General features: G+C 39.1%; 1 protein-coding gene across 1 annotated transcript in view; it reads right to left on the bottom strand.

Moving 5' to 3' along the window:
• LOC147708404 (E3 ubiquitin-protein ligase PHF7-like) overlaps positions 1 to 17,617 on the bottom strand; it is a 2,104,679-nt gene that overhangs the window by 1,288,311 nt on the left and 798,751 nt on the right. The window lies entirely within an intron of this gene.

Genomic DNA, 17,617 nt, shown 5'->3' with positions numbered 1-17,617 from the left:
CCTCTTTCCCCACTCACAGCCTCAGGAACACTAGAACAGTGAGATGGAGAGTCACCTGGGTGGACCGCACAATGCCTATCTAGTACCCTCCTTGGTTCACCTTCTCTTCTTGCAACGCCCAGCGACGCGGGGGATATAATGTCAGGGACCCCACTTGAATTTGTCCTACCTCCTGCTGGATCAGTCCACTTGGGAGACTTAAACTACTACCAATAATTGTACGTTTCAGGACACACCCCACTGTACCCGTTGGGTCGTGACCTGCCGTTTCTGAGTCCCCACCCTTAAATGGTCCCTCCCCCAGACAATCTACCTCCTCAAAAATGTTGTATATGTTGTTCACCGGGATATTAAATGGGAGGAGCCTTTTATGGGCAGCCCAGCTTTCCTTACGGAAGGGTCCTAGACCCTTTACTGCAATGAAAGGTAGTACACAGCTTCTAGGGTATGTTTGCTGTTGTGAATAAAAAGAGTCAAAGCGGCGCAGGCTCAAGCCTGTTGGAGCATTGTGACAATTAAGGGTGGTTTTAAATAGATTGGTAACAGTATTAGGGTTTTTAAAATTAATAACTACACACTCACCCGATTCGCTTTTTCTACGGTTTTCTAACCACCCTACCCTTTGAACCATTATAATCTCCCCTGCTCTGGCATAATCAAAGTGCTTATTTCTGGCAAGCCAGAACAGACATTTATTTCTCAGCTCGAGTTGGGTTCAATTGGCAGGACACCTGTCAGGATAGCTACATACCGTGTGCAGGCAGGAGGAAGATTTATGTTAGGCAGGTTTGAACTTGGACAGGCAAGTTTCCCCTCACTATATTTTTGTGCTGGTTGCCTACTCACTTTTCTATTGGTGACTTGGGCTTGGGGGCTGGGTTTATCTTGCTGCCTGGAAGGGGATGACTTGTTTTTGGCTCCAGTCTCGAGGCTAGCACTTCCGCCTCTCTGGTGCATATGAACACTTTGATCCCCTATCTCATGTCTAGTAGAGCAGGGCTCGAAATATCAAAAAAATTGTACTAGTCCTGCAGGACTAGTCGATTAAAAAATGTTCTCGACCTCACTGCAACCTACTTGACCTCTGTCTGTGAAAGCGGAGCAAATGTGACACGATAACAAGATTTAAAGGCATCTTTATTGCTCATTAACTTCGTGAGCAATAAAAATGCCTTTAAATCTTGTTATCTTGTCACATTTGCTCCGTTTTTACAGACAGAGGACAAAAGTTGTTTTGTTTTCCTACTCGCCAGAAAGGGCGAGTAGGACCTATAAACAGCTTGACCTTGTTAAATTTAGCTCGACTATGCGAGCAGTCGAGTGGAATTTTCAAGCCCTGTAGAGGGACCCTCATGAGCATGCATCTCCAACCCGGGTGGGGGTGTTAGACCCCCACTGTCCGCCTGACAGCCTATGTCGATCCCTCCTCTAGACTTGCTGGTGGAGTGATTTTGTGAGTCTGTTAGTCTAGCTTCCTCTGCTGCCAATACTTTCTCCAGTTTGTCTAGGCGACTGATAAGGGGGGCCAATTCTTCTATAATGGTGGCCCTCAGGTTGTTCTGCAGGTCTGTCATCAAATTCAGAACCCACAACGGTTAGATTGTGTCTAAGCTGGAAGTTGACGGTCTACCTGGGGTCTGTTCTTCCTCTTCACCCCCCTATATTTCCCTCACAAAATTTCTTCTTTTTGGGACCAACCTCAGATGTTTGTTTGCGCTTTCCGTTCTTGTGAATACTCGTGGTATTTCTACTCTTGCGCACTGCTTTCTCGTAAGGAACAACCAAAGAAGATGGCAGGGGCTGGACCTCTAACTGAGTTCGGGCGTATTTGGCAGCATGATCAAATCAGACGGTGGAATAAATAGATCAGGGGTGAGTGATAACCGCCTTTCCGTTAGCTCAATTTCAGAATCCACCACCCCTATGGCCCTCTGTAACATTTTGTCTATTGATGTTGGCGGCAGTGAGGAGGCAATTGAGGTTTTGGCTCTAGCTGGACCGGCCCTCCTCCCCATTTTGTTGCCTCCTGCCAATCTAACACCCCAAGTCACTCCACCCTGATTCTCAACAAGACTCGACTTGTGTAGCACCTGTGATCAGTTTAACAACTTGAAAGAAAACTAAAAAGTCATGAGCTTAAACAAGATACTATCTACCCCAGGACCCTCCCCACATTGACATAACCAGTCCGTTTGATAATTATTTAGAATGTCAGTGCAGTCTGTTGTTCCTTTGGACTCCACAGTTCGCAGGTCGAACAACATGTAAGGGAAAAAGTTCCTCGGTAGGAGAGGGTAGGTGAGAAGGGGCACCAAGGAAGGTGAAAGTCTTACCCGCTGATACTGCCAAAACACGGTTCACAATAGCCAAAGGGAATGGCCCTGCCTCTTCCCATCGATGACGGGCGCAGACCGCACGCGTCTCTTGCCGCGGTGGTGATTAGCGCTTTTTACCGCGTTGGTGAAGGGTGCTTCTCCCTCCAGGGAGAGCACAGACTCCTGGGATTGGTGTTCCCCCCAACAGGCAGCCAGCAAGCAGCAGAAGGGCAGCAGCTTCAGCCGCGTCCGGCGCCGCGGTGGTGATTAGCGCTTCTTAGCGCGTCGGTGAAAGGGTGCTCCTCCCTCCAGGGAGATCAGAGAGTCCTGGGACTGGTGGTCTCCCAACAGGCAGGCAGTGTTCAGCAGAAGGACAGCAGCTTCAGGCGTGTCGGGTGCCACGGTGGTGATTAGCGCTTTTTAGCGCATTGGTTACGGGTGTTACTCCCTCCAGGGAGAGCACAGAGTCTTGGGACTGGTGATCCCCCCAACAGGCAGCCAGCAAGCAGCAGAAGGGCAGTAGCTTCAGGTGTATATCACTTTTTAAAGCCTGAGGTTGAAATGGTTTATGGCTTGTCGAAGGAATGCAGTGTTGGTTTGTTCTCCGAATTGCATCTTGCTTTTTGGGATGAAACTGGCACCCTTTACTTAGTAGTCTGTTATAACTTATAACAGACTACTGTTACAGTTAGTTTTTCACTGCAAAAAGTATGCACGTCTTTTTAAAATGTACTTAAATACAATATAGGTTTCAGGTACATTATAGTTAGAAATGAGCATTTATAAAACCTTTGAAATTCACTGAAAAAACCATAGGCTTTACAGACATTATAGTTATAAATGATCATTTAAAAAACCTTAGAAATTCACTGAAAAAATCACAGGTTTCAGGGACGTTATAGTTAGTTGGATATTTCACTCGTAGAAAACCATAGAAATTCCACTGTTATAGTTAGTTCAGCTAACTATAACTCGCGTCCCCGCAATGCACTGCTTATGACGTCACATACTGCATCATTCATGGCACGGTCAGTGACATTACTGATCACATCACTGATGACATCTCAAATCACATCACTGATGACATCATCCACATGAAAATCTGATGCACCTCCTCACAGTCTAATAAAACCTTTGATACGCCCACTGTAAAATACAGACTACCATCAAGACACCAATACAGTTACTACATATGCACTCACTGATTCCTAAGTCTACACACACATCCACTCATTCACCCCTACAATCACTTATACATGCAGGCACTCATCAATACAACACTATCATATGCACTCACACCTATTCAGACACTCACACACCACCACTCATCCATGGAGTTACTCACACACCTAGTCAGTTATGTAAAGAATCAATCTCACTCCCATTTACTCACCTATACAGTTAAACACACACCACCTTACTAATTCATACAGATAGTAACGCATACTTACTCTCTTATATAATCACTGATACAAGTACACACTCATCCATACAGCCACTATCACAATCACTCACTCTCACATAGAGTTATTTATATACACCATCATCCCTCACATATAAAGCCAGAATGGGTGGTCGATCTTTTCGTGTAGTGGCTGCCAAAGAATGGAACTCGCTCCACATGAGCATCAGACTAGCGGATACAGAGACTATGTTCAGAAAACTTCTGAAAACCCACCTATTCTCTTTTTAAATGTCCTACTCTTGGCCTGACTTTCTCCACAGCGCTGGGACACGCCGGGATGGCGTCACCATGCGCTTTACAAATCCCCTTTATTATTATTATTATTATTATTATATACTGCCTTTTACATATGTAGTTACTCACATATACCACTGAGACATCCATGCACTCACCCATACACACACTCACCCACTCACAGAGCTGTTTCCACATGCCCTCTTGAACCCATACACCCAGTGAATCAACTACTCACACATCTATACACAGAGTCACACACCTCCAACCCACACACACACAAACTCAGGCACCCATACAAATACTCAGGCAAACAATCAATAACCCATACAGACACTCATGTAGCTACTGCCCAACCCATTTACCAGCTTACACAACAAAAGACAGACTGATACAGACATTCACACAGTTTAGTCACAAACCCATGCATTCAGTAAGACACGTTTAATCAGTCACTTATACACTTATATCAGTCATACACCTCCTAAATCCAACATCCAGACACTTATACACGTACTCATTCTTCAATACATCTTGGCATATATATAAAACATATTTAAACTTTACAGAAACACACAGTCACTGGATGATGTCATCAGTGATGTACTTTGAGATGTCATCAGTGATGTCACTGACCATGCCATGAATGATGAAATATGTGACATCATGAGCAGTGCATTGCGGGGGCGCGAGTTATAGTTAGCTGAACTAACGATAATGGTGGGGAATTTTTTTTATATATATATATAATTCAATGAAAAAACCATAGGTTATAGTCCATATATAGTTAGGAATTTGCATTTACAAAACCTTGAAAATTCAATGAAAAAACCATTGGTTATAGAACATATATAGTTAGGAATTTGCATTTACAAAACCTTATTTTACTCGCATAAAACCATTGAAATTCCATATATAGTTAGATGCGCTAACTATATATCGCGCACCCGCAATCCACTGCTGATGATGTCACATATTACATCATTCATGACATGGTCAGTGACATCACTGATGACATCACTGATGACAACATCCAGTGACTGTATGTTTCTGTAAAGTTAAAATATGTCTTACATATTGAAGAATGAGTGGATGTATAAGTGTCTGGATGAAGGATTTAGTAGGTGCATGACTGTGTGTATGAGTGAGTGTTTTAATGTGTCTCACTGAGTGCATGGGTTAGTGACTAAACTGTCTTAATTTGTGCATCATTATGTCTGTTGTTCTGTAAACTGCTGCATGTGTTGATCAGTAGCTATATGAGTAACTATATGGGTTATTGATTGGTTGCCCAAGTATTTGTATGGGAGACTGAGTGTGTGTGTGGGTGGCTGGGAGGTGTGTGACTCTGTGCATAGATGTGTGAGCAGTTGATTCACTATATGTATGGGTTCAAAAGTGCATGTGGAAACAGCTGTATGGGCGGTTGACTGTCTGCATGAGTGTATTGGTGATTGAATGGATTTCTCAGTGCTAAATGTCAAAGTAAGTACATATGTAAAACACAGTACATGTGAGAGTTGACATATATAAAAATCTGTGCATAAGAGCCAGTGAATGTGTGAGTGGCTGTATGGATCATTGTGAACTTGTATCAGGGATTGTATAAGAGAGTAAATATGTGTTAGAATATGTTTCAATAAGTAAGGTGTGTATAACTGTATAGTTGAGGAATTGGAGGTGTGATTGATTCTTTGCATGACTGTCTAGGTGTATGAGTAACTCCATGGATGAGTGACAATCTGTGAGTGTCTGTTTTCACTGAGTGTATCTAATGTTATATTAGAGTCTGAAGAGGTTCATCGTATTATCACATGAATGATGTCATCTGTGATGTTGTCAGTGATGTCATTTGAGTTGTCATCAGTGATGTCATTTGAGATGTCATCAGTGATGTCATTTGAGTTGTCATCAGTGATGTCATCAGTGATGTCACTGACCATGTCATGAATGATGTAATATGTGACATCATCAGCAGTGGATTGCGGGTGCGCGATATATAGTTAGCGCATCTAACTATATATGGAATTTCAATGGTTTTATGCGAGTAAAATAAGGTTTTGTAAATGCAAATTCCTAACTATATATGTTCTATAACCAATGGTTTTTTCATTGAATTTTCAAGGTTTTGTAAATGCAAATTCCTAACTATATATGGACTATAACCTATGGTTTTTTTCATTGAATTTCAATGGTTTTTTGAAAGCTAATATCTGTATCTGTAAAATGTATTCTTCTTTAAATCTTAAAATATATTTTACATGTTTTTTATACATTTTTTTTTTTTAAAAATTTTTTGTTGCGCTCCTAGTCCGCGAACCGGTCAGCTTCCCGTTAGCTCAATTTAAAGCCGCGACTTGGTGCGCGAACCGGTAATCGTTCCTTTAGCGTAACTGTTACGTTATCATGACGTTTTGCGTTGTCGCGTAATACGTTATCCGACGCGCCAAGTTAGCGGACCCGGAAGCGGTCCGGAAAGCGGCGCAAAGCGCGAAACGTAAAGACAGCAGGTCATGTGACTAATCATTGGTTCATTTCACTTTTGGTTTCCTAATGATGTAATACTAGGTCATGTGATCTAAAATTAACACTTTTCATTGGTTTAGAACTTTTGCTTTTCCCAAATGATGAAAACCCCTCCTTCTTTCCTCACTCTGACTTTCATCTTGGTGAGAGAAAGACCCTTTTACATTCTAGAGAAATGGCTTCAGTTGTTGCTTCTGGTAGTGTTCCCCCACCACCACCTCCACCTCCTCATGGAAAGAAAGGACCACCTACTCAACCAATCTTTGAAGAAGAGGAAGATCAGGAAGAGGAGGAAGAGCCTGAATTTTTGCCTGAGGAGCCCAGGAGGTACAACAGAAAGGAAAATTTCATCTGGCAATTTTTTAAATTTCCACCAGGGCAAAAGAAAGTCAATGCAAGATATGTCTTTTGCCGCATTTGCGATGAACGCCTTTCAAGGGGGACGGACAAAAAATATAGTTTTGGAAATTTTACAATGCACAGGCACATGAGTAGGTGGCACCCAAATAATTATAGTGCTGCTCAGCTTCGCAACGAACAACAAAATCCCCCGGCAATAGCAAGAAGATCTGTCGTGCCAGAAGTATCGGGACCAGAGGCAAGGGAGTTGATCCCGAATATTCAAATGGACATGGGGGAAGTGAAACAAGTGTGCGTGTGGTGCAATCAAATATTATGCTACCGAGAAAGTAGCATTACTCTTATAATAAGAGCAATCAAAAATCATGTATGTCCAAAACGCCCCAAAAAATAAATTCTTCTTTTTTTTGTTGCTCCTGTTGAGCCCTCTTCAATGAATCATTTTTGTTTCCCCCCTCCCCCCAAAAAATAAAAAAAATTACAAAATGTTCAGAAAAAAACAAAAAAATATAAAAAATGTTCAGAAAAATAATAAAAAATAATTAAAACAACAAAAACCAAAAAAAAGTTCTTTTCAGAACTACCTCCCCATTATAAAAAAAAATTGGTAGAATTTTTAGAACTCTGCCAAGCTCTATTTCTTTTAGTTCGCTCCCAGTTCGCACTGCGGTACGCGAACCAGGAGCGAACCCAAATTTTTTTTTTTTTTAAAAAACAGTAAGTATAAGGAAAGGAAACAGACAGTTATGTTACAAGAAAGACAGCTATAGGGAGTAAAGAAAAGATACTGTTACCCGCAATTCACTTCTGATCATGTCATATATTACATCATTTTTGACATGGTCAGTGACATCATCAGCAGTGGATTGCGAGTAACAGTATCTTTTGTTTACTTCCTATAGCTGTCTTTCTTGTAACATAAATGTCTGTTTCCTATCCTTATACTTACTGTTCTTGTTTTAAAATTTTTTTGAGATCATTCAGAAACAGTAACATTAATAGAGACAGAATGAGTGAATAATAATGAAGAAGTATGAGAAGAGAGGGAGTGAGAAAAATACTGGAAGGAGTAGAATAATTAAGTAATAGAGAAAGGAATGAGAGAAGAAGCAAACACAGGAAAGTAAAGATTAAAGAAATGAAGCAGTAGAACTAATAGATGTTAAATGTGATAGAGTAAATGATTGATTGAGGGTGACGATAAGGTGTGTCCTCTCTAAAAGTTTGTTTAAGATGAAGCGTACTCAGGGTTGCATATCAAATTTATGCTTGTTGAAGAATACAGAGGAGATAATACATGTGAAGATCTACCATTGTAGTAAAACATGCCCACTTATTACATCATTCATAACATAGTCAGTGACATCATCAGCAGTGGAATGCGAGTTAAAAAAGTAGAAAACATTTACCTTATAATTCTTGTTAACTTTTAAAGAACATTTTTCATACTTTCAATCTGTAAAAGAGAGAACAAACATTTCCAAAAATATTAAAACATGTATTTAAAAATTAGAAAAAAGAAGAGAAAAGGTTCAAGAAGAAACAGTTTTTAAACAACTTTGACACTTACAGAAGCCTCTGCTTCTCTACGACCCCTACACAATCCTAAAGATATTTATTTTAAACAAACAGTATCTTCATGCTGATGAAATGAGGCCTATTTTGGAACATGGTGCTTCTTTTGCATTGCTGATGTCTCACAATAGTGATGCAATAGCAGCGCAAAAGAGATGTAAAGCCATCATAAAATTGTGTCTAACATTTTAACCCCTTCCAAGCTGATGACGAGCTGGGCTCGTCATGGTGTAGCCTCCTCGTACACTGATGACGAGCCCAGCTCGTCATAAAACAATGAAGAATAGCAAATCCCAGCACAGGAGGGGAATTGCCTTAGCAGCCATGGGGTTAAATGATTGTTTCAGGATGCAAATAAGATGTGTGCTTTCAAGAGCTTTCTTTGAGGTGAGGCCTATTTCTTTTTTTTTTTAAAAAAACAGTACCCAGAAGTACAGCACTGTAAGCATTAAAATTGACACTTACAGAAGACTCAGTTTCTCCATATCTACCTCACATTTCTAAATGTATATCATAAGTACAAAAAGCAGAACATTATTTATACATGTTAAATGGTTTATTTTTGCTGTTCTCAGAATGTATCAAATTTCACTTAAATCAGTGACTTGAAGGTATTCATCATGTAACAGCGGGGAAAAAAAAACACAATCAAAATGATTGTGTTTAAAAAACCCATACAACCTAAGAAATCTGAATTCAAAACTCCTTAAAATTAACTTACTTTCCATAACGTCGAAGGATCACCTATGAACAGCGTCCACTCTGTTGTGCTATAAATATTTTCAGTCCGCCACTTTCTGAAAGAAAACCTCCATCGTTTTGAAAAATATGTTACATACAAGAAAAGACTTCTCACATTCTATCACATGTTTCCACTAGGCCAAATCATGTTGCAGCGATTCGCAACTCTTGTAATTCTTCCAATCAAATCCCGTCATTTTCTATTTTCGCAACTTTCAAAAAGAAAACATTTGAGATTATTTTCACAATCCTGGACTACTAATATCTTACTCTTCTTTGTCACTCATGTTCTCCTTTTCCTATGACACTGATACTGCTTACTATGAAGCAGACTTACTTGCATCAGGTTTATATAGTTGGATTTTTAAATTGACATTATAATTAAAAGTTTTGGACCAATAATCTAGACAGCATTGCAGACTTACATTCCCTCTACTTGATGAACCTTTTGCAATTCCTCACAGGAAATCCCAAAATTCTTTCTTTAAAATTTTGGTTTTAAAAACACCAGGTAAGAATTTTTAAGGTCAAACGGCAATTTTTTTTTGAAAGTTACAACAGAATCATTGCAGAATGACCAGCCGTTTCGAGACTTTAAATAAGCTGTATAATGTCCTGATGTTGTTGAAGGACCATCGTGATAGATAATTGCTACAGTTACAAAAGTCCTTCCTGATATTGACAGCTGAGAAGCCACAAATTTTTTTATTAAAGTTGACAATTTTGATCCATCAGGCCTACATCGTTGGATCATTAAAATGACATACTGGCCATATCTACGTATAAATAATGTTGACATCATTTCAGATTTACATTGGCTACACTCCATGTTGTGATCCGCTGCATTTACTAGCTTATTAAAGGACACTGATTTACTGTCTGGCAAAGTTAAATATATAAATCTTTCTGAGTCTACACTAGTAGTACTTGATACCATACAGTTCTCGCAGTCATGCTGCCATTGATAAGAAAGCCCAAACAGGTGATCTACATCTACACCCTCATCTTGCAATACATCAAGCATATACATTAAAAACTCCTGACAATCCTGCTGATTATTTTCAGAGAAGTCTGTTTGACCTGAACATTCATCTAACAGATAACGAACTTCAGACACACTTTCTACTTTTGTTCGATCAGTGCTACATTTTTCGAAAACAGAATTCAACAAACAGCATAAAATTTGTTCTGAATTCAACAGAATCTGTTCTTTTAAACTCTCTAGTGAAAAGAGAACATTAACCACTACATTTGCATAGCAGTTGACACCAGAACTGTTTTCAAATTGAAAACCGACAACATCTTCAACAGAATCCACTTTCTTTCTGCTAACAATTTTCGGTTCATCGACTTTTGGTCTTTTTGCTACAACCTCCCTACTATTACTGATATTTCTACGTTTCCGGCCTACCACACGTTTCTCAAACAAAGGATATTGAGGCAAATGTGGCGCATACTCTCTTCTTAACCTATTGTATTCCTTAACACAATCTAGATCCGCACAAATGTTTGTGACATCACAGTCAATCAAGTACAATCCCGATAAAGTTCTAACTCGTGACAATGCCACATATGCCATACCCTCCTTGAACACAGAACTGCCAATATTCACCAATGCACTGTCTACACTTAAACCTTGAGATTTATGGATTGTCACCGCATATGCCAAGCAAACAGGAAACTGTTTACGGCGAACATATAAGTCTTTAACAAGCAAAAACCTAGCAGAACAACGACCAATTAGCTGTACTTCCTCAATGCCATCAAATTTAATTTTTAAAAATTCTATTCCATCTCTATTTCTGTATTTCTCAAAATCAACAACATTACCCATTGATCCATTTACCAGACCTCTTTCAACATGTAAATTCCTTCTCAAAATAATTCGGCAATTTAAACACACATTCAAAGTCTTTTCAAAACCCGCTGTTTTAGATATAGTCTTCTCTAATGAATCCAATTTTGATTTCAAATTCTCTGACAAAATAATTGTTGATCCCATATGCTCTATTTTGTCAATAGCTTCAAGTTTCACAATCTCTTGCTTTTCTAAATTCAACATTTTGTTGTTGAAGATGGCACATTCTGCAAGAGTTGGCATCAAACATATTCCGGATTTCTTCTCAGTAATTTTCTGAAAAATATTCTCAGCCACAATCTCTTGTTCGGGATATAAATTTGAAAGTAATCGTGCATTTAAAGCTTCTTTTCCATGCTCGGTCACTTTTCCAATTCTAATATCTTGTAGAATATTCTTGTAATCTTCATCTTTTGCCTGACGCATATTTTCATGCAGTTCAGCATAATTGAAGTTTAACCATATATTGACGTTGCCAATGCTCCCTAGGCACTTCCTGGTATCTTCATGCGTGAGTATTTTGAACACAGGTTGTCCTTTTACTGGTGTCAGCTGCAGAAGATCTCCGAAAACAATGATGTGTTTGCCACCAAATAACACATCATATTCAGTTTTAAGTACTTCTTGCATTCTCAAATGCACAAAGGCAAGCATTACATTGGAAACCATGCTTACTTCGTCAATGATAAGTAGTTTCATTTTCCTCAAGACTCTTGAAACTTCACAGCAAGCATCCCCAGATAACTTGTGGTATTGTAATTTGTTGTCATGCTCCACCGGCAGCATCAGTAGACGATGCAAAGTAATACCTTTAATGTTATGTGCTGCAAGTCCAGTAGGAGCGGTGACAACACAAGACAGCGATGACTCAGTCCTTTCCTGCAGATAGCATGAAATTGCTTTAATGAGGAAACTTTTTCCAGTTCCCGCTTCTCCACTCACATACAGTTGGACAGGCTTCAACGATGTACATGAGCACTCTTTCTTCTCATGACTTAATCCATGCTCAATTTGCTTGGTAACTTCATCATATATTTTCCTCTGCTCAACGTTGAGTTGTTTTTCCAAGTCTTCTAAGTTAACTGAATCCTCCTGAGCATGTGCCATGGCTCTTTCCACTTCATTCATAGCAGTGGCAGCTTCATTTTCGATAATAGGTCCTCCTAGTGGATCCTGACTCAATGAAACAGAACTCTGACTGTCCTGAGAACTGTCTCTGGCAATCTCGGCTGCAATCGTTGCTTCCTGCTCAATTTCCAAAGTTAGCATTTCTTGATATTTGGGAAAAGCAGGACATTCTATGGTCTCCTTAGCAGCAGTGAAAGAGTCTTCGTAACAGAGGAAATCTCCAAGCAGTTCCTCTTCTGCACGCCAAGGCTTGAAAAGTTGCAAAAGTGCTAAATAGAAAAACTCCTTTTTTTCTGGAGATTCGCCACTCAATTTTCGATGGTTTACTAATTGGCATTTTCTTTGCTTGACCAGGCATCCCTCACTTCCAATTACAGCATACACTCCTTTCTCAATATCTTCTTTGATGTTCCTCTTGAATATATAATTTTGTAGAACCTCATATAGACAAACATTCTCAAGGTGACTGCTTCGATTTGGATAATATGTATCCAACATGTTGGTCTTCAAAATGTCGGTACTGTTTGGTTCCTTTTCTGCCAAATATTCAATTTCCCGGACAGGTTTTAGAACTCGATTTCGCGTTGCAGCAAGACCAAGACTCGCCCAAACAATACTCCTGGATTTGGCATAGAGACTTGCTGAAGACAATCGATCTGAACATTCGTAAGCTCCGATTTCTCGATGCGACAACATCTTCAGACTGAAACTGTACAACTTCTTGCTGAGGCTCTTTTCATGGGAAATGTCCTCCCACATATCCTTCAGTTCTGTCTTTTCTTTTTTGGTGATGTAAGATGTCACATACCGAGCCACAGCCATACAGTTGTCACCCACAAACTGTATATCCATGTTAGCATTCCACATGGACAAAATCACTGGGTTGTAGTCGTTGATGTACTTGGACTCTTCGTTCCTTTTCAAATTGTATGTATTTTTGGGTGATTTCCTCGTCACATTATGTCGCAGTGAAGACATCAAACTGTTCACTCTTCCTTTAGAAATCACCGGTCGTGGAAAGTTGAAACGACATTTGGTGTAGAACTTGTCCTTGTTTCTGAATTTACGACGACAGTACTTTCCACAACGATGGCTTTGGAAACGTAGAACTTGTTCTCTTAGGCTTTTCTTCTCCGTTGCGTTTGGAACAGCACACGTAGAATACTGTTCTATGAAATTCATCACTAAGTCATCCGGATCTGTTCCAAATTTAGGTGCATCCTTGATCCACAACAACATATGTATATGAGGAGCACCTCTTGCTTGGTACTCCTTTCTCCAGAAGAAATCCAACACCTCTCCAAGAGGTGGATTCTTCTTATTTGTGATGAAAGACATTATAGCTTCAAATCTATGATTGAAGTACCTGCATACATTCACAGGATCCAAAGAACACAGTTCTCCAGGTGTCTTGAATTCAATGTTTTCAATATTTCCATTTGCCTCTCGTAGAAATTCAAGTAAGTCTTCCCAGCCATACTCGGCACAGCTCAGAGTGAGGAACCATGTCGGAGTTCCTAAGTTCCTCAGCATACATTTTAAATCACCATGACGACGGTACCAGTACTCATTAGTACCACGCTGACACGCCATGAGATTAATTAAGTGAGAATCCAAAATACTGTCTTGGACATTGACTTTATGCATAAAGTCCCTTGCCGAGATATTTCGCATCTGTATACCACTTTTTAAGATGTGGTTCACTGCATATGACAGTCCAGACAGATCGCTTTCAAACAGGAGATGAAACAAATAGGGAATGCATTGACGAAACCTAGGATCTTCTGCATACAATCGTAAAGTCCGGTATTCAGACGCAGGAATTTGATGAGATCGCTCATCATATCTTCCTCCTCGACCTGTGGGAAATAGCTGTGGGAAACACCGAGCTTCCAAACTTTCCTCCCAAACACTAATGGGACTCCCTTTGGCTTGTTTCATTTGAAACAACTCAATAGCATTCCCCATGACTTCCTTGGAATGCAAAGGATGAACACTATAATGTTCATATATTTCTTCACTTTTAGAGGCCTCTACTTTCTCAATTTGGCCAGCACACAAATCGCTATCCTCTTCATCACTTACTTCCTCTTCTGCAACATATACATTCTTATAGTACTTATTATTTTTCTTCAAATACACTGTTGCCTTTTTGACTTTCCTAACATCGACTAAATCTTGCCATATTTTCTTATTCTTTGTCGGAACCCCATTAACCAAGATAACCAGAGGTTCCTCTTCCACTTTTTCTATTCCAATTGTGTTAATGTTTTTGTTCAAATCTAGAGGCAAATAAACAACTCTTCCTTTTAATCCTCTCTGTAAATCTGATGGAGGCAACTTCCCTGTCTTTGGCTCCATTCTTACAATAGCCTGAAAGGGATGGATACTTTGAATCAAAATAGATTCATAAGTATTTAAATCCTTCAAATCAGAAGGAATCTCAACCAATTCCAGATTATTATGAACTGCCCTAGCAGGCATCTGGTTTTGGTTTAATTTATTACAACAATAAGTACACACACGTTGATCCGATCCCAAATCAAAATAATTTTCTACCATCAAGTATGTGGCAAAATCCTTCCATTCACTATTATTTTCCCTTTCACTTTTTGCATATAAATCCACTACCTTAGTCTGATTCTTATAATAAGTGCGTCGACAACATACACAAGTGAAATTAGGCCTCTCACTTGATTTCATCTGAAACGTGGCAATTTCCTTCTGAAAATTATCTGTACTGGAAACCTGTACATTATCTTCAACATTACCCTCTACTTCAGGGTCAATTTGAACATTCTCATCTTTACTACTAAAGTAACAAAACTCAATTTCTTCACAAATATTCTTCACATCTATTTCAGAACCATGCAAAAGAGCAGCACATAATTGTTTAAGCATAATTGCTGGACTCTTAGCATAATACAACATTCTCACTAATTTTCTCACTTTATTATGATGCACTGCTAGCATCCTGAAATGATGAAAAACACTCTGGCATACTCTCCTGGAAAGACAAGCCAGTGAATGACCACGCAAACCTGTCATTTGTCTCACTCTGCAAGGATCTAAATCTTGCAACAACTTCATTTTCTGCTTCAAACTTTTCTTATTAAATGTCCGTATAAAATCACAAAACAAATTGATGGAAACCTGTCGCACACTGCAAATAGAACTACACTTCCAAATGTACACAGGACCCTTAGGACGTCTTCCTAAAACCTCATCACTTAGCACCTCTTCTGTCTCTGTTGTCACAAGTTTTTCTTTTTCAACTGGACAACCATCCTTCACTTCATAAGCTCGACCACTGGTGTCAACTGCAAACACCAAATCATTATCCTGAAAATAACTCTCCTCATTAAAAAATGCCTCAGAACTTGAACTATGCATCCATTCTCTGGAAAAACTTCACAAAAGTTACTACGATTTACTACTCTCTTCCATCTACTGTTTGTTTTGAAATCAGAAATTACCTTGCTTAGTTTCCTAATTCTATTGATTACCAAAATAAACAACTTTCGCTTAATTTCAAAAGCATGATCAATAATTTTCTCTACATTTTTCTTCTTCTTATAAAATGCCACTTTCTGTTGGCCTTTCTTAATATTTTTTAATAAATTAACTATTATCCTGTTACGGAACATTCGTTTTCGAATATCCCTAAACTGTTGTTTCCTTCTACTATCATGCACAGAGTTATCTCTTCCTCTACCAGTAACATTTTTGATGGGTCTTTCCTTTCCATTTAAATTGCTCTTCTTTTTGTGAACTGAAACATTTTTGCGATAAATACTTTTTTTACTAAAAATATTTCTTAAGAATGATTTTGTGCTCTTACCCGGAGCTTTCTTGGTGTTTTGATAAGTATTTGGGGAAGAGGACTGCTGCAATAAAAGATCATCCTGCTGTCTTTGACGTTTTCTAGCCTTTTTAATTCTATTTTTCGTAGGCATTTTTCAAAATATGAAAAGATCTGCAGTTGAATCTGTGGTAAAATATAATAAAAAATGTTATTAACCACTATTACCAAACAGTAAATGAATAACAGTCATCAAAAACTTAATGCCCTACTTATTATTTAACATAGCAAATCTTTTGCACCAGCACTGCATCACAAAAATGACACACAGTGGAACAAAACAGGCATACAACAATCATAAATCTCTCCCTAATATTTTAAATGATTAATTCAGGATGACGATAAGGTGTGGCCTATCTAAAGGTTTGTTTAGGCCCAGATCTTTGGACTGGGGTGAATGTATGTCATTGATCCTCATTCAGCCCATCGCCTGTTTTGTTTATTTGAGGTGAGGCCAACACATGGTTGCAGATAAGATTTTCACTGAAGAAAACAAAGGAGATAATACATGTGAAGGCCTACCAATGAAGTAAGTCATTATTTGAAATCAATTACATTTCTGGATATGTACTGCTAAAGCTTCATACGTTGTTTTGGGTCATATTTATAAGGCATATGAGTGTGTATGATGTTATTTTTCCTTTTTAAATGGAAAGCGTTCTTCATGGTGCAAGTTTCTTGTAAATACGCTCCCACTTGCGTTTGGCAAATTTAGATTTTGATTATGGGAGTTACATAGCCATGTTAATAATGTCAAAAAAATGGTGCTAGGGCATTCCAGAAAACGCTTTCATGTGTCTCAAGGACATTTTTAGTCATTTCCTCTTGAATGCAGGTATACAATTGATTTATATGCTGTGTTTAAAAACGATTATTTGAAATCAATTACATTTCTGGATATGTCCTGCTAGAGCTTCATAGGTTGTTTTGGGTCATATTTATAAGGCATATGAGTGTCTATAATGTTATTTTTCCTTTTTAAATGGAAAGCGTTCTTCATGGTGCAAGTTTCTTGTAAATACGCTCCCACCTGCGAAACGGAACTTTGCGATGCGAAGCTGATTGGCTCCCCGGTATCTGTCAACATTCTAAACAGTCCGGAGCGGCCGCCATCTTATCTCTCGGTAGGATCGAGAGAGAAGAAGAGGTGAAAAACGAAGGGGGAATTTAATGAAAGGGGGCAAGGTATACCCCTCTTGACCCCCTAGGAATGTTGTTGGGATTTTTAAAGGGTCCCGTGGGGAAAATAAAAAAAAATATATTTTTCACGGTAGAAGCGCTTCCCGAACCGCGAACTGGGCCGCAAACTGGTAGCGAAACGGGAATTCGCCATTTTGTGCTTCGTTTTAATTAAATTACTAGGTATAAGGGGGTGCGGGAGACCATTTTCTGCTTCGTTTTAATTAAATTACTAGGTATAAGGGGGTGCGGGAGACGTATCCTAATCCCTTATATTTTCTGAGGGTGGCTGAGGAGGCTCATATATGTTGATACATGTCTTCCAGCGGCTGTGCGTGAGCTTTTTTTTTTTTTTGCTGCGTGACGTCTGTTAA

Source organism: Lissotriton vulgaris, chromosome 6, assembly GCF_964263255.1.
Source record: "Lissotriton vulgaris chromosome 6, aLisVul1.2, whole genome shotgun sequence".
Lineage (NCBI taxonomy): Eukaryota > Metazoa > Chordata > Amphibia > Caudata > Salamandridae > Lissotriton > Lissotriton vulgaris.
The sequence above is the reverse complement of the archived record's forward strand: the minus strand, read 5'-3'. Positions and strand labels throughout refer to the sequence as shown.